This window comes from Macaca nemestrina, chromosome 12 (assembly GCF_043159975.1).
Source record: "Macaca nemestrina isolate mMacNem1 chromosome 12, mMacNem.hap1, whole genome shotgun sequence".
NCBI classification, from domain to species: Eukaryota; Metazoa; Chordata; class Mammalia; order Primates; family Cercopithecidae; genus Macaca; species Macaca nemestrina.
In genome coordinates, this window is record NC_092136.1 from 2,128,362 (window position 1) to 2,156,122 (window position 27,761).

General features: G+C 48.2%; 1 long non-coding RNA gene across 1 annotated transcript; it reads left to right on the forward strand.

Moving 5' to 3' along the window:
- LOC105469781 (uncharacterized) lies at positions 1–27,663 on the forward strand. Its single transcript, XR_980078.3, has 4 exons — positions 1–4,041; positions 7,591–7,708; positions 7,826–8,772; positions 27,607–27,663. It is a non-coding gene; the product is annotated as an uncharacterized lncRNA (long non-coding RNA).
- Positions 27,664–27,761: the final 98 nt, after the last annotated feature.

Below are 27,761 nucleotides of genomic sequence, written 5' to 3' on the forward strand. Positions count from 1 at the left end.
TAAGATCTAGACACCGGCAGAGCAGGCAAAAGGTCCCGGGTCAATCGTGGAGGCCCTTCTTAGGGAACGGGTGTCCCCCAGTCCTGTACACGGCCCAAAGGAAGAGTGTATGATGGACGGCCTCGGTGCAACGACTCTAGACAAAATTGACCCGGAGAAAGTGGACTCAAATGTGGGGACCAGTAACCCTTACTTGCTGGTATTTTCTCTCTACATGTGTACACAACGGTGATTTAAGAAAATCTCTCCCTCAACCCATCAGGCAAGGTGCTTTCAATAAGCGAGAAACAAAACAAGGAAAGCAGGAAAGCACCATTTCCTCATTTAAGTTCCATTTCTTTCTTTCTTTCTTTTTTTTTTTTCGAGACAGAGTTTCGCTCTTGTTGCCCACGCTGGAGTGCAGTGGCGTGATCTCGGCTCACAGCAACCTCCGCCTCCCGAGTTCAAGTGATTCTCCTGCCTCAGCCTCTCCAGTAACTGGGGTTACAGGCATGCGCACCACGCCTGGCTAATTTTGTGTTTTTAGTAGAGACGGGGTTTCTCCATGTTGGTCAGGCTGATCTCATTTCTTTTCTCATCATGATGACAAAATGATGGTAAAACTTGACATGGGCCTTAGATTTTAAGAACTAAGAGGGTGTCAAACAGCCACCCTGTCTTGTGTACATTTTCCACTGTATTTCACTCTTGCAGTGGCCTTATAAGGTAGGGTCTACCGTTGTCCTGATTTTTCACATGAGAAAGCTGAGGCTGGGACTCAGGTCACACAGCCAGGCAGATGTCCCTAATCAGAGCGTCCCTTCAGGGTCACCCACAACTGCCCAACAGCAGTGACTGAAACCAGGAAGTCGTGGGACGACTGACTCTCACAATTCTGGAGTCGATGGGGTTCAGCTTGGCAGTGCTCACTCAGGGTGTCTCGTGGGCAGTCAGACAACAGCTGGAGCGGAAGTCGGCTCAGAGCATCCTTGCTGGCAGGTCTGGTGGCTGGCGCTGACTTTGCCAGGCTCTGCCAGGGTCATTGGCTGCACATCTGCATGTGCCGCCTCGGTGGCACCTGGGCTTCCTCACGGTATGGCAACCAGGCTCCAAGGGCAGCTGCCCGAGAGCTCCAGGAGGAAGCTGCGTGGCCTCTTATGATGTGGTCTGGGAGTCGCAGGGCGTCCCTTCTTCTGTGGTCGTCAGCCTGCCCCAGTTGTAAGAGGTGGGAGAGGCCCCATGTCTGCGTGTCCACACCATAGTGGGGGAAGGGTCCGCACCACCTTCTGAGAGCATCATCTGCCACGGGGTGGCACAAGGTCATGGCATTTCACATGATTGTGGCCCAAAGAAAGCCCTCAGCTGTGGAGCCTTGCCCTCTCCAGAAGCATCATAGGAGATGTCCCTTTATGTCTGCAGACAACCCATGTGGGTTCACAGCCTCCGTCAGCAGGTCAGTCGTTTGTTCCCTCTGGGGAGCAGGAGCGGGGCTCCCAGGCATGCGCCCAGGGGGCACTGAGCACCTGCCTGCCCTGCACATGGGAGGGACCCAGCGGTGAGCAGGCACTGGTCCTCACGCGACTGCCTGCTGGTGGAGGAAATGACACGATCAGGGAAGAAGCAGATCTCACATAGAGATGTCAAATGCTGGCATCCAAGAAAAATCCAGCCATGTGGCAGGAGCAGAGGGCTCTGTGAGGAGAGGCAGGTTCCTTGCTCTTGGCCCCCCTGGGAAGCTGTGGGAGGAACGTCTGAACCGTGCGGAGGCCCCGACGCAGGAGTGAGTGTGTCGGCGGCTGGAGGGCAGCGAGTGGGGAAAGGTGCAGGCCAGGCCAGAAGGGCGGCCTCTGAGAAGGGGAGAGTGAGGAGGATGGCCCGTGCCCTGGCCTGGCTCTGGGTGCACAGGGATGCAGGAGATGCCAGGCCACACCCAGGCTCCAGGATCCCGGGGCAGCCATTCTTGGCAGTGCTTGTAGAATCCATCAAAATGCTGATCCCGGGCCCTACCTGTGACTCACACAGTCTGTGACCAGGCCTGGGATGTGCATCTTACAGGAATATTCTCAGAGCTCCAGAGCTGGCAGACCTGGGTGAAAACCAGGAAGGCCTGGGAGCCGTTCCTTAAAGGCAGGAAGGTTTGGAAAATCAGAGAAGAGGAGAATGTGCTGGTGCCCCTTAGGCTGCTGGGCACAGGTTCACATAGCCTAGGCTTCCCTGGTGCTCCAGGCAGCTGAGGAGTTTGAGGTCTGAGTGCCCTGGGGTAGGGCGGGATGGCAAGCCAGGTGCCAAGCAGCAAATGGGATCACTCCCCTGCTGCTTGTGAGCAGCCTGAGAAGAAGCTGGCAGCTGTCCACGCCTCACGCCAAGGCTGGCTGGCCCCACATTCCAGAAATCACCTGTCCCAGGCAGCCTTGCTCACTGCGCGTCTCAGCCTGTCCATCTGGAGCGTTGGACGCTGTGCCCAGTCCTGGTCCGGCACGGTCTGGCCCTTTCTTTTCCTGGTAGGGAGCCTACCAGCTGGCCCATGGGCAGCAGAGGGGCAGTGGACAGCCAGGGCGTAGGGAGGCGGCAGCAGGGCAGGCCCAGGCCAGTGGAGGCAGAAACTGCAAGCTGGGAGCAGACAGGACGGCAGAGTCTTGCAAGCACCTGACAGGTGGCAGAGACAGAGCCTGGCCCGGCGGGCAGTGCAGGTTGGGGGAGCACCAGTGCAGACAGGGGAGGGCGGCCAAACGAAAGGAACCCAGACACACACACAGGCAGACAGGGCCGCGCTGCAAAGGCTGGAGCCACTGCCAGGTCAGGACTGGGCACCCCGTCAGGGCAGGGCAGGGGCCCCACTCAGGAGACAGAGAGAAGACGGAGAGAAGAAGAAGGGCTGGGGGACCCCCTCTGGCCCCAGGCATGGCTGGCCCCTTGCCTCATGGCCGAGCTGATGCCTTCCCAGCCCAGGCTGGGTGGGGGCCAAGCATGAATGTGGCCCCATGGCCAAGGGTAAGGCAGGGTCAGGGCCCCAGGTCACCCACCCCACGGTCGTTCGGCCTTCTCTTGGGTCCCTAAACTGCCTCCTCACCCCCCGTCAGCCCACAGGCCTGGACCTGCCTCCTGCCTGCCCTGGCCGCTCACACTCCTCTCCAGGGATCAAGTCCACCCCAGCCACCCTGGCCCTGCTTCCCCAGGGTGTGGGCTCCAGTCCTGGTGCTTACACACCTGAGGACCAGGCACTTACTCCCTCCTGAGCCCACTCTGACAGGGAAGGTCCCATAACAGGGTCCAAGCCTAGGACTTCCATCCAGTCTGCCCGGCTCCCACTCTGTGGACCCCCAAGACCAGGGTCTCTTCTCTGTCCTGGCTGAGGTCCCTCTGTCTCATCGCCAAGACCACAGAGGCGAGGCCTCTAGAGGAGGCTTCCCAGGAGCAGGGAATAAGTGTTAGCGGCAGCTGTGAGGGGGTCCTGGGCCCGGCTGTCTAACCCCACTCCTCTCCAGGCAGACCCTCAGCCAGCGGCTAGGGCAGCAGTTGATGGGGCTGGAGAGCCACTCTACCAGCCCCCTGGCCACTGTGGCCTCTGCCCAGCTCTAACGGCCCACCCTGCTCCCCAGCTGTGCCCTTCTGTCCCATCACAGGAGACCCCAGAGGGAAGGGCGGGGCCTGAGCCGGTCTGCGTTGCCCATGGAGGACTCTGCCACGGGTGCTTTTTGGCCTCATTCTTCTTGCTGTGGTCCAGCCCCTCTGGAGCCCATGGACCCACCTCCCAAGCCCCGTCCTGCAGGGACTCCCACCTTGGATGTGGGCGGGACCTCCTGGCTCACTTCCAACCAATAGGATGAGGCAGAAGTGACAACCTTGCTTCCAAGCTTAGGTCACAAAAGGATGTGGCTTCTGCCTGCTTTCATTGGACGATCTTGAAGGAGACTGTACTGCCCATGAGGGCTTGGCTGGGCAGCAAAGACTGGGCTCCATCTGTCTGTCCAGTCCCTCCCTGCGTGTCCCTGAGGTAGCTCCTGGAGGACAGTGGCCGGCACCTTGTCAGGGTCCACACCTGGTTGATGCAAGAAGGCACAGGTGAGCCCAGTCCACGAAGCTCCACACGGGTCAGAACCGGGTGTCTGCCGGTCAGACAGGTGCATCCACCTGTGTCCAAGCACATTTGGAAAGTGGAAAGGGAAATGGTGGCCTGCAAAGGGCATTGGTGTCCCTCAGATCCCAGGCCTGAGGTCCCTGGGCAGCCCAGCCCACAGACCCATCACCCTGCCCTGCCCGCTGAAGCTGCTGGCCCTGGGCTCAGTACTCTGGCCATGGCTGGGCTCATATCGAGACCTCCCTTCCCCTGACTTCCATGCTCAGGGCTGCTTTGTGCAGGTCCAGGGACTTGGTGGGGGCCCCAGGTGCAGGGACGAGGTTGCAGGCAGCGCTGGTGCGGCGAGGACCAGGGCCCAGGCCGTTTCATGCAAAGACACCCACTGGGGAACGGAGGCCCAGCTGCAGGTCCTGGTGGTGACCCTGTCCTTTACTGGAGGAGGACTCGTGTTAAAAAGGACCTGCCAAGGGGACATAGGCAGAGGAGTTGTGCATAAAAAGCTCCTGAGCCAACCAGGTTCCAGGCAGCCCAGGGGCCAAGGGGTAGGGGGAGCAGGATGCCCTGGGGACACCCTGCCCTGCACAGCCTGGCCTCCGTGCCTGGGCGAACAGCAAAGCCTTGGCGAGCGGGCTGCAGGTAAGGGAAGCCCCACGGCCCAGGGAGGTTTATGGCCACCCGGCAGAGCACCCGGCCCCAGCAGCTGGCCTGGCCCCTGCACCTGTCCCTTTGTTTGCACAAATCCCGTCCCTAATAGACTTAATCGCAAAGCTTTGATGACTGTGCCAGGACCCTGCACAGCCCCCTACGGGCCACACTGAACAAACACGCCATTGTCTCCGGGTGCACCGCAGGCGACCTGTTAATGGTTAAACCAAGGGGAGAAGGACGGCAGCTCTGCCTGAGGCCAGGGTGGGGGAGCTGCCTGGCATGGTGTGGGCACCAGCCCCCCCACCCCACCAGGGCACAGTTGTTCTACACTGGGGCTCCCAGTGGGCAGAGAGAGCACATGGCTTCTCCCCTGGTTTTAGAACTAGCTTCCCAGCAACCCTGGAGCTAGGAGACGAGCCCAGAGGAAGCGGCTGGAGTCCCCAGCAAGACACCTGCCCTGATCTCTCCACAGCAGGCAGGTGCCCGGGCTGTGGGAGCTGCTCACACACTTGAGAGCTGGTCACTCATTCTCTGTGTACTCCAGACCCACGGGCCAGGAGTGGGCCTGCAGCTAGAGCCCTGCGAGCAAGCCTCACACAGCTCTGGGATGCCAACAGCACAGCTGCCATGGGCAATGCCGTGGCAGGTCCGTGCAGGCTGATTACCCCCAGCACTACCATGTGACCAGCAATCCCACCCCAGCTCTGTCCCCAGAAGTGAAAGCAGGGACTCAGGCACACATGTGCACACCCATGCTCCAGGCAGCATCACTCACCAGAGGCAAGGATGGAAATGACCCCAGCATGCATCGACCACAAAAAAGATGAGCCCACTGTGGTCTGTCCATACAATGGAACATTACTGGGCCATGAGAGGAATGAGGGACAGACGCAGGCTGCAGCATGGACCAGCCTCGCCAACGCTGCGCTCGGTAGAAGAGGCGGGGCACACAATGCCACATGGTGATGGACTTCCTTTATATGAAATGTCCAGAATAGGCAAATCCATAGAGACAAAAGTAGATGGGTGGCCGCCCAGGGTGGGGGGTGATGGAGCCGGGGAGTGGCTGCTCAGTGACAGGGTTTCCGCCTGGGGGGTGCTTGGGCTCTGGAGCTAGACGGAGGTGAGGGTCGCACAACACTGAGATCGTGCTGGATACACTGGATTGTGCACTGAAAATAGCTAATTCTGTGTATGTGAGCTTCAACTCATTTAAAAAATGATAGCCCACTGAGATAGACACACAGACGGTGGGTCCCTGAGCGTGGGGAACCCAGATAGGCTAGGGGCTGAGGCCGAGCCACAGACCCCAAGCAGGCAGCCTGGCTCACTCCCAGCTCTGCCTGGGGCTGGCTGCAGCCTTGGTGGTCTCTCCGTGCCTTGATCTCCAGGCCTGTGGCCCTGTACCTCCCACTGCGCCATCCCAGCTCCTGTTGAGCGTGGCCACAGGAGGGGCCCTCCGTGGGAGCTGCTGTGGCCACACACACACCTCTCCGAGCACCTTTGTCCGTCCATCCAGTCTTTCCCCTAATGTCCTGAAGACCTACTGTGCGGTAGAAGCCAGCCCTACTGTGGGGACGCAGGAGTGGGCAGGCTGCCCTGGTTCCTGCTACCATGGAGTACATAGCCCCAGGGGCAACAGGCAAACCCCAGGAGACCCCCACCCGTGCCTAGACAGGGGTGCAGCAGGGCGTGCAGCAGGGGCCAGCTCCATCCCAACCTCCTCCAGCCCCCCGGCTAACTGGCCCGCAGGCTACGCCGGGTGCCCTCATTGGCCCCTGGGCTTTTTCCGTTTTGTAACTGGTAGTCTTTCTTTTTTTTTTTTTTTAAGAACACACTTTAAGGGTTACAGAAAATTGAGCAGAAGGTACTGAAAGTTCCCAAATGCCCTACCCCCTGCCCAGCCCTCCCCAGTGCCCGCAGTCTCGGCTGTTACTGGCCTCTTGCATCACTGTGAGTCAGTTCAGGAACCCATCAGATGTTTTTAAAAGTTGCATACTTTTTACTGGGGCAAAAAACACATCACATCAATGTACTGTCCTAAATGGACACTGTTTTTCAAGGCACAGTTCAGGGGCACTAGGGACACTCACACTGGTGCGCAGCCCTCACGGCCATCCATCTTCAGAACCCTCTCATCTTCCCAAGATGAGACTCTGTCCCCATTCAATGCAAACTCCCTGCGCCTCCCCCAGCCCCTGACCCCCCCGTTCTACTTCCCATCTCTGTGGATTTGATGACTCTCGTAGCCTCACGTGAGTGGCAGCACACAGCGTCCGTCCTTCCGTGTTTGGTGTTTCCTACCGAGCATGTGCCTCAGGTCCACCCCGTGGCAGCAGGGGTCCGGATCCCCCACCGTATGGGGAGATCGCACGTTGCTTATCCATGCTGATGCTTTTTAAAAAACATTTCTGTTTATTTAATTGACAAATAAAAATGCGTATATTTATCCTGCACAACACGTTGTTTTGAAATACATCAATACTTTATTATTATGCAAAGGCTATAGTTTACATGAGGCCTGGAGCTTGGTGGTGTAAGTTCTCTGGGTTTGGACAAATACTACCCTGTATCCACTGTTACAGCACCCCACAGAGGGGTTCCACGGCCCCGAAATCCTCCATACTCTACCTGTTTGTTCCTCCCTCCTCCCTAACCCCTGGCAGCCACTGACCTTTGTCTCCATGGTTTTGCTGTTTCCAGGATGTCCTAGGGGTAGAAACCTACAGGATCCTACAATCCTTTGTAGCCTGGCCTCTTCCATTTAGCATGTCGCGTTGGCGGTTTCTTCCTGTCTTTTTGTGGCCTGTAACTCATTTCTTCCATGGGCTTTTAGACAGGCTCAGTTCTCTCCCATCTTAAACACTCATCCCTTGAGTCCACAGGCTGCCCTACAGCTCGTGCCAACCTCTTTACTTCACCTTAAATGTCTCCAAAGACAGAAGGCCTGTCCACTGCCTTTCCCTGTCACCTCGTGCCGCCTCTCTTCTAACCACAGTCCAGGTCAGTCAGCTCCCGCACCGCCAAGGGGCCCAGTGCTTTGGCCTCCAGTCCTGGAGACCTCCTCCTGCCTTCCCTGCCCCCCATCCATTTCTTCCCCTCTCTGCTGCTCCTTCCCAGGTCCTTGGGGGACGGCCTCTTCCACTGGGCCCGGAACTGCTGTAGATGGCCTCCTCTCGTCTTCCTGCCACAGTTCCCAGCTACATGCAGGCCACAGTCCATCTCCCGCTGGGCCACCTCCTCTCCCCTGTGCTCCAGCCCAGAAGCCAGCTGCCCTCGTCTGTCACTCTCAGACAACAGAAGACAGCACAGGCTCAGCTGCCCCGGGCCTGAGCCCCAGGGCTCCTCACCGCCTGGGCCTCCTTGCCAGGCCAGATCTTGATGCTGGGTACCACTGTCCTGCCACCTGCCCTGCCAGCTGCTGCTCCTTCCTGCCCCACCTTCTGTCCTTCAGGCACGCCATCAGGAGGGCAGCAACATCTCTGTGGTCTCCCTTTACCCCCCGCTCTGCCTCTGCACATCCTCCTCTGGGGAGTCAGAGTGACCTCTGCAAACATGAGCGTCAATGGGCACTTCTCCGTGCTTAGAGGCCCCCAGGGCTGCCCGTCAGCCTTTGGTAAAGTCACAGACAGAACCCACACAGAGCCTTTGTGCTTGGCCTGGGCCGGCCCACCTGCCTCCCCAGGCTTTGGGTGGTGCCCACCCACCCCAGCCTCTGCAGGTCCACACCTGACTAGCCGCAGGGCCTTTGCACACCTGCATTTCACCGAAATTAACTCTACGGGACCCTCTCCTGCAAGGAAGGCTCCGCAGCCTCCCCAGCCAGGCTACACACCCCAGTCCTCGTTCAGGGGTACACAGTTGTCCCCTTCATACACAAGCCAGGCCCCCCTCTGGGCACCGGGCCACAGCTGGGAACAAAACAGACCCGGTCCCAGAACCCGCAGAGCCTCCACCCTAGGGGGAAGGAAGCAGAGAACAGAGGCTGAGCACACGGGAGCTCGAGGTGCTAAATTCCATGGAACGGAAGCCGGAAGCAGCCAGAGAGGGAGCACGGCCGCTGGGGGGTAGGTGAGGGGGAACCGGGATAGCCACTGAGGTGTAGGTGAGGGGGGCCGGGACGGACGCTGGGGGGTAGGTGAGGGGGAACCGGGATAGCCACTGAGGTGTAGGTGAGGGGGGCCGGGACGGACGCTGGGGGGTAGGTGAGGGGGAACCGGGATGGCCACTGAGGTGTAGGTGAGGGGGGCCGGGACGGACACTGGGGGGTAGGTGAGGGGGAACCGGGATGGCCACTGAGGTGTAGGTGAGGGGGGCCGGGACGGACGCTGGGGGGTAGGTGAGGGGGAACCGGGATAGCCACTGAGGTGTAGGTGAGGGGGGCCGGGACGGACGTTGGGGGGCAGGTGAGGGGGGACCGGGACAGCCCCTGGGTGGTAGGTGATGGGGTAACAGGAGCAAGTCCCAGACAAGTGAGTTTTCAGAAGCTCACGAGGCCCTCAAGAGGACAGGCTAAGTGTGTGACCAGGGCTTGGGGAGACGTGAAGGTGAGGTCGCTGTCTGCAGAAGGTGCAGGAGAGCAGCCGCCCAGGAGGCCTGCCCGGGGCCCTCAGTGTCAGAGGCCACGAAGCCTGGCTTCTACTTGCCCCTCGACCCCAGGCCTTCTCCTGCCTTGACCCACAAGCTCTGTAGGGTCCCCACTCGGCCCAGATCCCCCACTATATCCAAGGGTCCCCGCTTGGCCCAGATCCCCCACTATATCCAAGAGTCCCCGCTCGGCCCAGATCCCCCACTATATCCCGGGGTCCCTGCTCAGCCCAGATCCCCCACTATATCCCGGGGTCCCCGCTCAGGAATGCATAAAGTAGGCGCTCAGTCAGGGCCAGCAGACTGGATAGATGCAGCTGGATCAAGAGGTGCTCTGGACAGACCCCCAGAGGCACTGAGGATGGGGCCTCCCTGCGGGATGCACTGGGCACATGGGATGCTCACGGTGGTCTCACCATCGTGTCCCCTTCACAGACGAGCCCGGAATGGGCAGGTCCTCACCTGAGGAAAGTAGGCACCAACCAGGTGTAACCTGGGCCAGATGGGCAGCCCTGAGGGCAGCGCCCCACCTCTCAGGCCCCACTCGCAGCCAGGCCCCAGGGAGAGCAGGATGCCAGTGGGAAGTCAGTATTGGGCTCAGGGTCTCCTGGGGTCAGGAGGGAGCTCAGAGCTGCCTCTTCCCTTCTCCTTTCTCAGCTGCCAACCACCCCACCCTCTAAACAGAAGGGAGGCCGGCATAGACACACGTGTGGCTACCCCACCCTCACACCCTCAGCAACCCTCAGGGAGACAGGTCGTACGCTGCCTATCCTTGCAATGGACTCCCTGTGCCCATTCTCTTGGAGGGCACCAGGCACACATAGGTACACATGCAAACACGCAAGGCACACACACAGACACGCACAGACCTGCACAGCCACACACAGATAAACACAAATACACACAGCCATGCACAGCACACACAGCCACACAGTCACAAAGACACACACAGACACAAAGACACACACAGACACACAGACACAAAGACACACACAGACACACAGACACAAAGACACACACAGACACACAGACACAAAGACACACACAGACAGGCACAGACACACAGAGACTTGCACAGCTACACACAGATAAACACAAATACACACAGTCACGCACAGCACACACAGCCACACAGCCACAAAGACACAGCCACACATGGGCACACAAAGGTACACACAGACACACACAGCCACACATGGGCACACATAGCCACACCCAGAGAAACACAAATAAAACAGCCACACACAGTACACATAGCCACACAGACATGAACAGACAAAACACAGACACACAGAGCCACACACAGATAAACACACATACGTACCGTGCACAAACAGCAGGGATGCACAGCCACACACGGGCACGCACAGGTGCACAGAGATGCATGAGCACACACAGACACACAAATCAGGAGCACGCACAGGCACGCAGAGACGTGCCCATCCTCTCACAGCCACACGCACCCACAGCCACAGACACACCCATGGGGACCCAGCAACACCCGCCCTCCCAGCACAGCTGCCTGCCCACAGGGACACCACTCCCAATGCCCAGCACCGATGTCCCGGCACCAACGCCCGGCAAACATCCTCAGCGGTGCCCACCCAGGCCAGCAGGCTCAGACAGACACCGCTGCAGCAGCGAGTGTGCCTACAGTCCCGTCTGCTGGGATAAGGAGACCTACGGGTGTGGATGCACCACCTGCTGCCCACTGCCTGCTGCAGGGGGCCAGGACCTCTGAGCCTGGCTGAGTTGGGCACCCACCTCCCATGCCCAGGGGGTGCTGCAGGACTGTGGCCAGACCAAGCCTTCCCAAGGTACCCCTTGGGGTCAGAGCAGCTTCCCAGGACAGCCCCTATGCCTGGGAGGCTCTCTGTGGGCTCCCCCTATTCCAAGGCCCTTTGGACCCAGCCTTGGAACCTTCACAATCCCCTGTGCAAGGAGGACACATGGTAATGAGGAAGGTGCCTGGAGCTGCCCAGCCTGCAGCGTGCTGCCAGCGCCTCCCTGGGTCCCCATCCCCTGTGCCCACTGGGTCCCTATACCAGCCTCTGCTCTGCCTGGCCCCTACACCCTCGGCTCCACCTGACTCCTACACAGGCTGTGCAACCATTCCCAGCCACAGAGATTGGCTGCAAGTTCTCACGGCTGCCCCTCCTCAGTGACTCATTCTCAGGCAAACAGAAGGTTGTGCCCCAGCCCAGGGGCAGCCCACACCAGGAGTGACCACCCAGGAATATGAAACCCAGTCCTCTTGCCTCAAAGCCCAGCCTACCACAGTACAATGTATGCCCCAGAGCTCCCTGAGGCTGTCTGCTGCTAAGACACCCTCTTGCTTGCCTGTGTTCTCAGGCTCTTCTCTTCCTAGGAGAACATCCCTCCCCTAACAAATCCCACGCATGAGAAACCCCACTGCAGATTCCGCTTCAGGGGAACAGGCCTAAGACAGTTGGTGCCAGGCATGGCACTGGGAAGCTGAACCCAGGTGTGGACTCTGTGATCAGCTCTCTCACTGACCAGGGCAAGGAGGAACCCCTCATGGGGGTGAGCAGGGGAGGAGTGGGCAGAGCCCCTGGCAGGCTAGAGCAGAACACTGTGGGATCACACACACCTGGTGCCATGTCCCCAGCACTTGAGAACTATGAGGAAGCCTTAACCAAAGAGTGGTGGAACGGGCAGCGTTTGCTGAGAGCCACCAAGGTCCTGAAGGAAGAAAACCCCAAATTCAGATCTACAAATTCACAATTCAAGACCCAGTGTGAGAGTCCTAATGAGGTCACTGGTGTGGGCTTTTGTCTTCGTTTGTTTGTGTTGCTATAAAGGAATACCTGAGACTAGGTAATTGATAAAGAAAAGAGGTTTATTTGGCTCATGGTTCTGCAGGCTGTACAGGAAGCACAGCACCTGCATCGGCTGCTGGGGAGGGCCTCAGCCTGCATCCACGCATGGCAGGAGGGTGAGAGCTGGTGTGCAGAGACCACTTGGTAAGAGAGGAACCAAGAGAGAGGGAAGGTGCTGGGCTCTTCTTAACAATCAGTGCTCATGGGAACTCAAAGTGAGAACTTTGTTATTCACCCTCCTCCAGGGAGGGTATTAATCCACTCACGAGGAATCCATCCCCATGACCACAACAGCTCGCACCAGGCCCCCACCTCCAACAATGGGCATCAAATTTCAACATGAGGTTGGGGGACAAGCATCCAAACTATAGCATTCCCCCCTAGTCCCCCCAAATTTATGTCCTTCTCACATGCAAAATACAATCATCCCATCTCAGGAGTCCCCTAAAGTTTTAGCTTGTTCCTGCATCCATTTAAAAGTCCAAAGTGCAAAGTCTCATCTAAGACTCAAAGCAAGTTTCTTTCAGGTATGAGCCTGTAAAATCAAAATCAAGTCATTTACTTCCAAGGTACAACGGTGGAACAGACATTGGGTAAACATTCCCCTTCCAAAAGTGAGAAATTGACCAAAAGGAAGGCAGAACAGGCCCCACACAAGCTTGAAACCCAGTAGAACAGACATTAAATCTTAAAGGTCCCAAATCTCTTTTGACTCCATGTCCCACATTCCACACTGGAAGGAAGGGTGGGCTCCCAGGACTCTGGGCAGCCCTGTCCGCATGGCTTTTCTGGGCCCAGCCCACGCGGCTGCTCTCACAGGTTGGAGTCCAATGCCTGGGACTTTTCCAGGCTGAGATTGCACACTGCCAGTGTCTCTGTAATTCTGGGGTCCCTATGGCAGCCCCATTCCCACAGTTCCACTAGAAGAATACCTCTGAAGGGCTCTATCCCTGCAGCAGGGTTCTGCCTGGGCACCCAGGCTTTCCAATACACCCTTTGAAATCTAAATGGAAGCGGCCAAGCCTCCAGTACTTTTCCATTCCGGATTCTTGCATACTTAACAACACATGGAAGCCAGCAAGTCCCATGCCTCGTGCTCTGCAGAGCAGCTGTCCAAGCAGTATCTGAGGCCGTTTGGTCCATGGCTGGATCTGGAATGGCTGGAATGTGGGAAGCAGCAGTTCCAGTGGCACCCTGGAAGCCTCCAGCACTTTTGCATTCTGGATTCCTGCAGACTTAACAACACATGGAAGCCAGCAAGTCCCATGCCTCATGCTCTGCAGAGCGGCTGCCCAAGTGGTATCTGAGGCCTTTTGGGCCATGGCTGGATCTGGGGTGCCTGGGATGTGGGAAGCAGAATCCCAAGGTGGTCCACGGCAGTGACACCCTGGACCTGACCCTCCAAGTCACTCTGTTCTGCTAGGCTTCTGGGCCTGTGATGGGAAGGGCGGCCTCAAAGTCCTTTGAAATGCCTTCAGGGCCCTTTCCCTATTGTTGTGACTGTTAGCACTATGCCTTCTTTCAGTCACGCTAATCCCTCTAGCAAGCAGAGTCCCAAAGGACCTTGAATTCCTCTCCTGAAAACGTTCTTTGCTTCTCTACCACAGGCCAGGCTGAAAATTGTCCAAATTTTTATGCTCTACTTCCCTTTTTATTAGAAATTCTGCTTTTAGATCATTCCTTTGCTGTCGTATTGACTGTAAGTTGTTAAAAGTAGTCATGGTACTTCTGGAACACTCTGCTGCTTAGAAATTTCGTCCACGAAATACTCTGGGTCATCACTCTTAAGGTTAGCCTTCCACAAAGCCTTAAAGCATGTTCACGATGCAGTTGCAACCTTTGCTAGGGGTTAACAAGGGTGATCTTCATTCTAGTCCCTAGTAAGTTCCTCATTTCTATCAGAGACCTCATCAGCATGGCCTCTATTGCCTACATGTCTATCAGCATTTTAGTCACAACCACTTAACCAATCTCTAAGAAGCTTAAAACTTTCCCTCATCTTCTTGTCTTCTTCTGAGCCCTCCAGACTCATTAAACCTCTGCCCATTACTCAGTTACAAAGCCACTTCCACATTTTCAGGTATCTTTATAGCAACACCCCACTCTCAGTACCAATTTTCTCAGTCCACTTGTGTTACTATAAAGGCATACCTGAGACTGGGTAATTTATAAATAAAAGAGGTTTACTTGGTTCATGGTTCTGCAGGCTGTACAGGAAGCACGGTGCCTGCATCTGCTGCTGGTGAGGACCTCAGGCTGCTTCCACTCATGGTGGAAGGTGAGGCGGAGCCGGTGTGTGCAGAGACCATATGGCAAGAGAGCAAGCCAGAGAGATGGGAGGGAGGTGCCAGCCTCTTTGTAACAACCTGCTCTTAAGGGAACTAATAAAGTGAGACCTTATTTGCCCCTCTCTACTTGGGAGGGCATTGATCCATTCATGAGGGATCTGCTCCCAAGACCCAAACACCTCTCATTAGACCTCCACTTTCAACATTGGATCAAATTTCCACATGAGGTTTGGGGTGGACAAACATCCAAATTCTAACGGCTTTAATCCAACCTGACTGATGTCCTTGTGAGAAGAGGAGATTAGGGCTCAGACACACACAGGGGGAGGACCCTGTGAGGACACAGCCAGAGAACAGCCATCTGCCAGCCAAGGGGAGAAGCCTCAGGAGGAACCAGCCCTGTGATACCTTGATCCTGGATTCCAGCCTCCAGGACTGAGGAGGATAAACTTCTGGTTATTAAGTCTACCCGTCTATGGTACTTAGTTATGGCAGCCATGGAAAGTGAATTCAGGCAGCAAAGAGGAAATGGCACCAGCTGGCCTAACCCACAGGGGTCTTTGAGAAGGGTAATAGAGCATCATGCTCCTAGAGGGGACAGGTGGGCAACCAACCAAGTGACCACTTAATATACAAACAAGGGGTCAAGACTGGATGACCTGAGGCTGAGATCGTTCTCTCAAATGCATTCCTGACCCGTTGACCATTTCCAGACCTCAGCCAGTTCTCAGACCCAGACTCATCAATGGAAACAGAAGCTGGGTCCCCATGAGGCAGGACCCTGAAACAGCATACCAAATGCAATCTGTGGTATGTCCTCAGTCCTTTCCCCAAGGGACTTACAGCCACTGAATCAGATCATCGCAGCTGATAACTGAGGGACACAACTATCTTTGCAGGCCTGTTGCATATGGAGTCTGCATAACACTCATAACACTGGTACTAGGGGCCCCAAGTGCCATCATGGGCCCCCCATTAAAGAAGCAGCATAGGGGAGTTGGGTAATAAGTGGAGTCCTGGCCCAGGTCTATCTCATGGGGTGGGCTATGTTCATGAACCCTTTTGAAGATTACTCCCCCAGTTCCTACACAAATAATCAACATGGACCCATAAGCAGGCAGACCCCTTCATCAGCTCCTTGACCTTTGAGGTAAGACCTATTATGGCAGGAAAGAACAAGTAGAAGTCCCTGAACCTGCCTTCACTCCAAAGCCAGAAAATCAGTCAAAACTGATGATACTCTCCAAGGCTTTTCATCCACTTCTGGCAGAGATGAAGTAACAGTAACTAGGTTTCCCCTCTCAGCCAAAATAATAAGCAAAAAGACTGAAGAAAAAAAAAGAAACACTGGTTTTCAAGAAAGGATATCGGGCAAGGAAGGACAGTGATCCCCAAGAGAAGAAAAAAAAAAAACAAAATGAGTCCTACAATTGCCTTGTCTTGCTGCCCTGAGAGAGTTTTTGGACTGCAACACAGGGAGGGAAATTGAGGCAGAGCCCAGTGAATCCAAGTTGAGGAAATGGAGTTGGGGGTTTGGGGAGACCAAGGTGGCTAGAGTTTGCAGGGCAGAGAAGAGAGTGGTACAAAGAGTGAACCCTAGAGATCTCCAGATGGTTCCCCCTGAAATATTCAGCAGGATATACTCATCACAGGCCTGGGAGGGAATGACTATAGCCTGGAAGGACCATCTATAAGGGGTCGGGGCTGCAGGACCCAGGACCTATGCAGAGCTGGGAGAAGAACCAGTTCCCACCAGCCAGACTGGAAAATGTCATGATTCACAGGGCATTGGGTAGGGTACCAATAAAAGGGTCTTGCCCCAGCAGTGGGGAATAATTAGCCCTGGATGTAGTAATGTTCCAGGCCTGCCTGACAAGTCATAAAAGCAAGATATGAAAGGAACAAGTTGTTCCAAAGTATCTTAACTGCATCCCAGAACAAAGCTCAGCCGTGTTCATAAGAATGCAGACGTATCCAGTATCCAACATGGTAAAATTCACAACATCTGCAGCCAATAAAAAATTGTGAGATCTGCAAGGAAGCAAGAAAATACAACCCATAATGGGGAGAAAAATCAACCCATTGGACAAACCCAGAACAGACATGAATGTTAGAATTGGCAGCAAGGACATTAAAACAGTTACTGTAACTGCATTCCCTATGTACAAAGAGCTAAACAGAGATGTGGAGAGATGTGAAAAATATAAGAATGAACCAAATTGAGCTGTCAGTATAAACATAGCAATGTCTGAGATAAAAAATACACTGGATGAGATTGCTAAAGATATACCAATAGAAAATATTCCAAATGAAATGAAAAAAACAATAAGTTTTTAAAAATGCGAAGAGTATCACTGAGCTATGGGACAATTTCAAGTGGCCTATATACACGGAATTAGAGGGCCTGAAGGAAAGAATAGGGAGGGACAAAAAATTTTGAAAAAAGAATGGGTTTTTATTTTCACCCAAAACATGTAAAGAGCTCCCATCCTTCCACAAGAAAAAGCAGAACAACCTGAAAATCACTAGCTTTCTCAGACTCATCAGAGACTTGAGATTGCAGAGCAAATCACTCTCCTGAAATCAGGGAAATGGGTAAGTCCAGAGAGTTGTGGCCAAGACTGGCTTACTGGGAATAGAAGCCACAGGAGACACAAACAGACACAGATGTTTAAATGGTAATTCTGATCAATTGCTGAGACAGGCTACCCTGAGAGTAAGAGATCCTGGGGGTGTGCAGTCTTGGGGGCTCCGTACTTTCATGGATTTTACCTCCAGGAACCATACCAGTTTCTCACTGTGAAGAGCCCAGAAAGAGCCCAGAAGAGCCTGGTAGGAGGCAGGTAGGGGACAAGGGTGAAGAGTAATCATGGAGAAACAGGCCTAGAGTAATTTCCACAACAAAGGACCACTCTCCTGGGGAAAGATGTTTCCAGAGCCTTATCCCACCTGGGTGAAGGGCATTTCCCCAACTCCAGCCCCTTCTAGCTCTCCTGTCACCTCCAAGTTGCAAAAGCTATGCCACTAGGAAATACTTGTGAAGGTTTCAGCCAGAAGCACAGGCTCACTATAAGACATTTAATTGGAAGATTATAGAACAGTATTCTCCCCAACATACCTGACTCCTTATCAGAATAATATAAACCCTCAGAGTAGAGGGCTGTTTACCTCAGTTTCTATTACCTGATAAACAAAAAATTTACAAGGCACACCAAAGGATAAGAAAAGGCACAGCTTCAAAAGACAAAACAAGTGACAGAACCAGACTCAGATATGACACAGACGTCAGAACTGAATCACATAGATAATTGAATATAATTATGATTAACACGCTAAGAGCTCTAATGAAAAAAAAAGGACAAAATATAAGAAAAGATGGGTAATCAAGCAGAGATATGAAAATCCTAAGAAAGAATCAAAAGGAACTGCTAGAAATAAAAAAACATTTTAGTAGAAACAAAGAATGCCTTCAATGGGATTATCAATAGGCTAAGCATGGCTAAGGAAAGAATTGAGGAGCTTGAAGGCAGATCAATAGACACTTTCCAAACCGAAATGCAAAGGAAAAAAGAGGAATTGGAAAAAAGAAAAAAACAGAACAGAGCAACTAAAAACTGAGGCAAATTTTAAAAATGTAACATACTTGTAGTTAGAATACCAGAAAGAGAAGAAAAAGGGAATGGAGCAGAAGAGATGTTTGCAGTTATAATGGCTTAGAACTTGGCAAAGTTAATGACAGACATCAAACCACAGATGCAAGAAACTCAGAGAACACCAAGCAGAATTTTTTAAACATTAAAAAAACCGTCAACTACACATAGACTTATTATATTCAATCTGAGAAGACCTAAGACAACAAGAATTCTTGAAAGACACAAAAGGAAAAATACCGCATTACCTAGAGAGAAATATGGATAAGAATTACAATGACCTCTTGTCAGAAAACTTCAAGTAAGAAGACAGTAAGGTGAAATAATTTAAGTGTTGAAAGACATATACCACCAACCTAGAATTCTATATCCAGTTATATATATGTGTGTGTATATACACACATATATGTATGTATATGTGTATACATATATATGTATATATGTGTGTATGTATATGTACATATTTACATATAATTTTTAAATTGTATAAAAATAATTTTTAAAGTCCTGAGAGGAACCAGGGCCACAAGTATGTTCAAAGTGTTGATGATAAATGTGTCCTGCAATTCACATTAATTCTCAGAGCTCTTAGGCTATCATTAAAAAAAATTTTTTTTCAGTCAGTCTCACTCCGTTGCCCAGGTTGGAGTGCAGTGGTGTGATCATAGCTCACTGCAGCCTTGACCTCCTGGACTTTGAAATCCTCCTGCTTCAGCCTCCCAAGTAGCTAGGACTATAGGTGTGCTGCACCACATCTGACAATGTTTTTATATTTTATTTCTGTAGAGACGGGGTCTCACTATGTTACCCTGGCTAGTCTTGAACTCTGGGGATGAAGTGATCCTCCTGCCTCAGCCTCCCAAAGCACTGAGATTATGGGTGTTAGTCATTGCATCCACCCTATATCCAGTGATACTGTCCTCCAAAAGTGAAGAGAAAGTAAAGACTTTTACAGACAAACAAAAATGGAAGGAATTTATCACCAGATCTGCCCTACAAGAAATGCTGGGATTACAGGTGTGAACCACCACACCCGAATGAAATGTTAAGATTTTTTTTAGACAAAGGAAAATTATAGGTCAGAAACCTGAATCTGCATAAAGAGAAAAGGATCATCAGAGAAGGAATAAATGAAGGTAAAAGTAAGATCTTCTCTTATGCTAAATCAATCTAATGATAACTATTTGTTTAAAATAACATTAGTAAGAATGCATTGGGTTATTACAGCATATGGGTAAGTAAAATAAATGACAAGTGTTATAAGGGATGGGAGGAGGAATCGGGACTTGATATAGTTTGGTATTTGTCCCCTCCAAATTTCATGTTGAAATGTGATCCTCAATGTTGGAAGTTGGGCCTAGTGACAGGTGTTTGGGTCATGGGAGTGGATCCCTCATCAATGTTTTGGTGCCCTCCCTGCAGCAATAAGTTATGTGAAAGCTGGTTGCTTAAAAGGGTCTAGCACTTCTCTTGCTTCCTCTCTTGCCATGTGACATGCCTGCTCCCTCTTTGCCTTCTGCCATGGGTAAAACCTTCCCGAGGCCTCACCAGAAGCAGATGATGACATCATGCTTCTTATACAGCCTGCAGAACTATTAAACCTCTTTTCTTTATCCATTACCCAATTTCAGGCATTCCTTTATAACAATGCAAAATGGACTAACACAGGACTAATCTGTTATAGGGTATCTGTGCTACTTGTGCTACTAATGAAGTGAAATGGTGTTATTTGGAGATGGGCTTAGGTTAATTTAAAATGTATATTGTAAATGCTAAGGTAATCACTGTTTATCTGTTTATCAACAGAAAAAAAACAGACAACCTCCAGAATGGGGGAGATATTCTCAAACTATGTATCTGGCAAAAGTCTAATATCCAGAATCTATAAGGAACTTAAACAATTCGACACGCAAAAAACAAATAACCCCATTAAAAAACGGGCAAAAGTCATGAACAAACACTTCTCAAAAGAAGACATACAAATGGCCAACAAACATGAAAAAATGCTCACCATCACTAATTACCAGAGAAATGTAAATCAAAACCATAATGAGATACCATCTCACATCAGTCAGAATGGCTATTTTTAAAAAGTCAAAAAATAACAGATAATGGCAAGGCTGCAAAGAAAAGGGAACACTTATATACTGTTGATGAAAATGTAAATTAGTTCAGCCACTATGGAAAGCAGTTTGAAGATTTCTTAAATAACTTAAAACAGAACTACCATCCCAGGCAACAATCCCATTACTGGTTGTATACCCCAAGGAAAACAAATCATTCTACCAAAAAGACACATGCATTCATATGTTCATTATAGCACTATTCACAACAGCAAAGGCATAGAATCAACTTAAGTGCCCATCAATGGTAGATTAGATAAAGAAAATGTGGTACATATACACTATGGAATACTACACAGCCATAAAAAGAACAAAATCATGTCCTTTGCAGCATGGACCCAACTGGAGGCCATTATCCTAAGTGAATTAATAGAAAACCAAATACTGCATGTTCTCACTTATAAGTGGTAGCTAAGCATTGGGTACACGTGGACATAAAGATGGGAACAACAGACACTGAGGACTACCAGAGAAGGGAGAGAAGGAGGGGGGTAAGGCCTTAAAAACTACCTATTGGATATTATGCTCACTACATGGGTGATGAGACCTTTTGAACCTCAGGTTCATGCAACATACCCATGTAACAAACCTGCACAGGCAACCCCTACATCTAAAACAAAATTGAAATTATGTTTAAAATGCACTATATAATGATAAAGGAACCAGACTTCCAAGAAGATACAACAATCCTTAATGTGTTTGTACCTAACAACAGAGCACCAATATACATGCAGCAAAAGCTGATAGACCTGCAAGGAGAGATAGACAAATTTACTGTTACAGTTGGAGACTTCAAGACACCACTGCCAGTAACTGACAGGTCAAGAAGGCAGAAAATAGACAAGGATAAAGTTGACCTGAACAGCAGTTATCGTCCAACTTGTTCTAATTGACATTTTTGACTACCTCATCCAACAACAGAATAATACACATTAATCTCTAGCTCATGTAGAACATTCATCGTGATAGACCACATTCTGGAATAAAACATACTTTAACTAATTGAAAAGAATAGAAATCGTATAAAGTGTTCTCAGGCAGCAGTGGAATTAAACTAGAAATAAAAAACAAAAAGCTGGCAAAAAAAAAATCCCCAAATATTTAGAAATTAAACAATACACCTCTAAATAATCCAAGTTGAAAAGAAGTCTCAAGAGAAATTTTAAAAACATTTTTAACTAAATGAAAATGAAAATACAGTATATCAAAATCTGTAGGATTCAGCAAAATCAATGCTGAATATAGCATTAACTGAATATTATTAGAAAGATAATCAGTAACCTAAGCTCCCACCTTAGGCCTAAAACAAGCAGAAGAAAAATTTAATAAAAATTAGAGGATAAATCAATGAAATTCAAAACAGAAAAAAAATCAACAGAAATAAAAGCTGGTGCTTTGAAAATATTAATAAAATTAATAAACCTCTAGCTAGGTTAGGTAAGAAAAAAAGAGAAAAGACACAAATAACCAATATCGGAAATGAAAAAGTGTCATCACTATTGATCCCATGGACTGTAAAAGCATAATAAAGAAACTCTATAATTAACTCTATACCCACACATTTCACATGGATGAAATGGACTAATTTCTGGAAAGACACAAATTACCAAAACTTACACAAGGTGAAATAAATAATCTGGATATCCCTGTATCTATTAAAGAAATTGAATTAATAATAGTAGCCTTCCTAAAAAGAAATTACCAGGCCCAAAGGGTTTTGGCAGTGAATTCTATTAAAAACTTACGGAAGAAGTCATACCAAATTCTTCCAAAAAGTCAAGGTGACAGATTTTCTAACTCATTCTCTGAGGACAGCATTACCGTAATACCAAAACTCAGATAAAGATATTATGGGAAAGGAAAACTATAGACCAATAGCTCTCATGAATATAAATGCAAAGACCTAAAAATTAGCAAAGTGAATTGAATAATAAATAAAAAGAATTATAAAATACGACCAAATGGGATTTATTCTAGATATGCAAGATGGGTTCAACATTTAAAAAGTGTGGACTGTAATCCACACATCAACAGACTAAAGAAAACAATATATAACCATATCAACTGCAGCAGAAAATTTATTTAGCATCTTTCTCCCTTTGGCTTCTTTCTGTTCCTTCTCTTCTTCCCCTTTCCTGTCTTCCTCTTCTCCACTACTCCTCTTCTCCTCTACTCCACTTTTTTGAAGGGGGAGGACATTAGCTCTCCAAGTATGTAAGAAGTGGCTGTAGCCACCATAGGTATATCCAGTTTCTGTGACAAGATTTTAGTGATCTTGTCCAAAGTATCTTACAAAGAACAACTGGAGTTAAAAAGAGTGAAGTCAGTAAGGTGGCAGAATAGAAGATTTCCACCATCATCCCTCCACAAAAGCATTGATGTTTCAACTACCTATAGATGAGAGTATCTTTGTGGAAGTCCAGGAGTCCAGTGGAGAAGTTCTAGCACTGTTATAGCAAAAAATCTAATAATAAATGCATTGAAGAGGGTAAAAGAACAGTTTGACTTTATCCACATCACCCTTTTTTCAAGGCAACATAGCTCAGTGACAAAAGAAATCTATTAGGTCCATGACCTTTCCACAGGGGAAAGTGAGTGAGCACCAGGCCACCCGCCCCCAGCCATATGGCTAACTGCCCAAAAGGCCCACTTTTTCTCACCCCACTCAGAACACTGAGGAGATCAGCACAGCTAAGTGGTTGCAAGAAGCTGGGAGAAGGTAAGAAAGGCCATAGATCCTACTAATTTATCTGCAGACTTCATCATAAACATATAATGTGGGAAAGGAAGAGGAACAATGTAGGTTTTGTATGGGACTTAAGCTATTATCAGCTTAAAATAGACTGTTTATGATGTTTAATGTAAGTCTCCTGATAACCACAAATCAAAAACCTATAGTAGGTACACAAAATCAAAACATACAATTACAGAAAATCATCAAATCACAAAGAAAGACAATAAGAAAGGAAGAAAACAAAAAGGGTGTATAAAACATCCAGAAAACAATTAACAAAGCAGCAATAGTAAGTCTTCACCTATTAATAATTACTTTAAATGTAAATGGATCAAATTCTACAATCAAAAGACATAGAATACCCAAAGTGTGGTGCACTTCTGTAGTCCCAGCTACTCAGGAGGCTAAGGCAGGAGGTTACTGAGCCCAAGATTTCAAGTCCAGTCTGGGAAACATAGTGAGATCTCATCCTTTAAATTAAAAAACAAAACAGAATGGTTGAATGTGTTTAAAAAGCATGACCCAAGTATACACTGCCTACGTGAGATTAACTTCAACTTTGAGGATATACATAGACCGAAAGTGATGGGAAGAAAAATGATATTTCATACAAATGGAAACCAAAAGAGAGCAGGGATAGCTGTACTTATATCAGACAAAATAGACTTTAAATCAAAAACTAACAAGAGAAAAAGATTATTACATAATGATAAAGTGGTCAATTTACCAAGAGAATATAACAATATTAAACATATATGCACCCAACATTGAAGCACCTAAGTATATAACTAGCTAAAAGGAGAAATAGACAGCAATGCAATGATAATAGTAGAAGAACTCAATATCCCACTTTCAACAATGGATAGATCACCCAGACAGAAATATCAGTATGGAAACAAGCATTGGACTTGAACTACACTTTAGACCAATGGACCTAACAGACATACACAGAACATTCCATTCAACAGCACCAGAATAAACATTCTTCTCAAGTATTCACAGAACATTCTCTAGGATAGATCATATGTTAGACCACAAAACAAACTTTAACAAATTTAAAATGACTGAAATTATATCAAGCATCTATTCCAACCATTTCCAGTTTCTAGTTTGGTATCAAACTAGAAATCAGTAACAGGGGGAAAAAATGGAAAAATCCACAAATATATGTAAATTAAACAGCACACACCTTAAAAACCAATGGGTCAAAGAAGAAATCAAAAGGGACACCAAAAATATCTCAGACACATGAAAATGGAAATACAACATATCAAAACTTATGAGATACTGCAAAAGCAGTTCTAAGAGAGAACTTTATAGTGATAAATGTCTGCATAAAGAAAAAGGAAAAACCTCAAATAAGCAGCTTAACTTTATACCTCAGAGAACTAGAAAAAGAAGGCTGGGTGCGGTGGCTCAAGCCTGTAATCCCAGCACTTTGGGAGGCCAAGTCGGGCGGATCACGAGGTCAGGAGATCAAGACCATCCTGGCTAACATGGTGAAACCCCGTCTCTACTAAAAAATACAAAAAACTAGCCGGGTGAGGTGGCGGGCACCTGTCGTCCCAGCTACTCGGGAGCTTGAGGCAGGAGAACGGCGTAAACCTGGAAGGCAGAGCTTGCAGTGAGCTGAGATCCGGCCACTGCACTCCAGCCTGGGAGACAGAGCGAGACTCCGTCTCAAAAAAATAAAAAAAGAAAAAAAAGAAAAAGAAAAAGAAGAGCAAGCTAAGCTGAAAGTTAGCAGAAGGAAGAAAACAACAAGCAGAGCTGGGAAAGATTAATGAAACTAAGAGTTGTTTTTTTGAAAAGATAACCAAAATTGATAAACATTTAGCCAGATGAAGAAAAAAAGAGATAAGACTAAAATAAATAAAAATGAAAAAGGAGACATTCAACAGATCCTACAGAAATACAAAGGATCATAATAGACCACTATGAGCAATTATATATTAACACACTGGATAATCTAGAAGAAACAGATGTATTCCTATAAACATACAATTAACTAAGAATGAATCGTAAAAAAATAGAAAATCTGAACAGACCAAGTAAGGAGATTGAATAAGTAATCAAAATCACATATCAAAGAAAAGCCCAGAACCTCATGGCTTCACTGGTAAATTCTACCAAATATTTTGAGAGGAACTAATAACAACTGTTCTCAAACTCTTCCAAAAAACTGAATTTCTGGAATACTCCCAAATTCATTTTATAAAGCAAGTATTACCCTGATATGAAAAATAGACAAGGACACTACAAGAAAAGAATACAAACCAATATCCCTGATGAGCATAAATGCAAAAATCCTCAACAGAATACTACCAGCAAACCAAATTCAAAAGCATATTACAAGAGTCACACATCAAGATCAAATTGCATTTATCCCTCAGATGCAAAGATAATTCACTATAAGCAACTCAAAAAAGTGATACATCACATTAACAGAATAAAACATAAAAATCATATGATTATCTCAATAGATACAGAAAAATCATTTGTCAAAATTCAATACCCTTTCATGATAAAAAAAAAAAAAGTATCAATAAATTTGGTATAGAAGGAATGTACCTCAACACAATAAAGGTCATATGCGACATCTCACCTCTAACAACATACCCAATAATAAAAAGTGAAAAGCTTTCTCCCTAAGATCAGGAACAACAAAAAGGATGTCCACTTTCGCCAGCTCTGTTAAACATAACACTGGAAGTGCTAGCCAGAGAAATTAGGTAAGAAAAGAAAGCAAAAACAAACAAAAAAAGCATCCAAATTAGAAAAGAAGAAGTAAAATTATCTCTGTTTGCAGATGACATGATTCCATACATAGAAAACCCTAATGACTCCATGAAAAAAAGTTAAAACTAATCAATGTAGTAAATTTTTAGGATACAACATCAATGTACAAAAATGGGTTGTATTTTGACAGTAACAATGAACTATCCAAAAAAGAAATTAAGAAAACAATTTATTTACAATAGCATCAAAAAAAATAAAATACTAAGGAATAAATTTAATCAAGGTAGTGAAAGATAGGTACACTGGAAACTAAAACTTTGATGAAAGAAACTGATGAAAACAAATAAATGGAAGGATATCCTGTGTTCATAGATCAGAGGAATTAATGTTGTCAAAATCTCCACATTACCCAAAGTGATCTACAAAGTCAATGCAAACTCTATCAAAATTCCAGTGGCATTTTGCACAGAAACAGAAAAAGCAATGATAAAATTTTTACAGAACCATGAAAGACCCCAAATGACTAAAGCAATGTCGACCAAGCAGAACCAAAGAGGAGGCATCACACTTCCTAATTCACCAGGACTCAAAGTCCTGGCTATTTCAATAAGACAAGAAAGAAAAATAAAAGGTATATAGATTGGAAAGGAAGAAATACAACTGTTTATATTTGCAGATGCCATGATTGTACATCTAGAAAATCTCTAAGAATCAACAAAATACTCCTGGAACTAAAAAAGCAACTACGGCAAGGGCCCAGGATACATATTAATACACCAAAGTCGATCACTTTCCTATATACTAGCAATGAGCAACTGAAGTCTGAAATGTTAAAAAAAAAAAAATACCATTTACAACAGAACCCCCAAAACGTAATTCTTAAGAATAAATTTAACAAAATATATATGACCCTGTGAAGGTTAATTTTGGTTGTCAACTTGAAGGGCTACCCAGATAGCTGGTGAAGTATTATCTATGGGCGTCCCTGTGAGGGCATTTCCAGAAGAGATTGGCGTTTGAATCCATGGACTGAATGAGGAAGATCTATCTTCACGTGATGTGGGTGGGCACTATTTAATTGTCTGAGAGCCCAGATAGAACGGAAAGGTCAATGGTCTATTTGCTCAGTCTCTCCCTATCTCTCTATCTACCTACCTATCTTTCCTGGAGCTGAGACACCCATCTTCTACTGCCCTTGGACATTGGAATCCCTGGTTCTTCAGCCTTTGGACTCCAGGACCTGCACCAGTGTCCCCCGGGTTCTGAGGCCATCATCTGCAGACTGAGTTACACCACCAGCTTTCCTGGTCCTGAGTCCTGCACACTTGGACTGAGCCATGCTCTTGGCTTCCCTGGTTTTCTGGCTTGCAGGAAACACATCATAGGACTTCTCAGCCTCCGTAATTGCATGAGCCAATTCCCATAATAAATCCTCTCTCATATAGCTCTATCAGTTTTGATATCTACATCTATATCTATGTCTATCTGCATCCTACTGGTTTTGTCTCTCTGGGTAACCCCTACTACGTACTAGGAGTGGTTCTAGAGGGGACAGAATTTTAAGGATGAGTTCTCTAAATTGGTTTTAGAGTTACTGGAATTGGGTCTCTAGTCCGATCAGACTTAAAAATGCTAAGGACTCTACTTCCAATAGCACCCAGAGCACCGATAGTCATGGCATAAATTGTTTATAAAGACATGCAAAATACCTGCATTAAGTACTCCTAAGCAACTACTTTTTAATTTTATTTCCTTACTTTTTTTATTGTGGCAGGGGCTCTCTCTGTCACCCAGGTGGGAATGCAGCAGCACAATCACAGCTCACTGCAGCCTCAACCTCCTGGGCTCAAGTGAGCCTTTCACTTCATTATTTTATTTTATTTTATTTTATTTTATTTTATTTTATTTTATTTTATTTTATTTTATTTTATTTTTTGTAGAGATGAGGTCTCCCTATGTTGCCAAGGCTGGTCTTGGACTCCTGAGCTCAAGCGATCCTCCCACCTCAGCCTCCCAAAGTGAGCAGCCACTTTTAAGAGGCAAGGAACTTAGAGGCTCTGTATATGACACTTTGGAGCATTTGTGGAAAACGAAG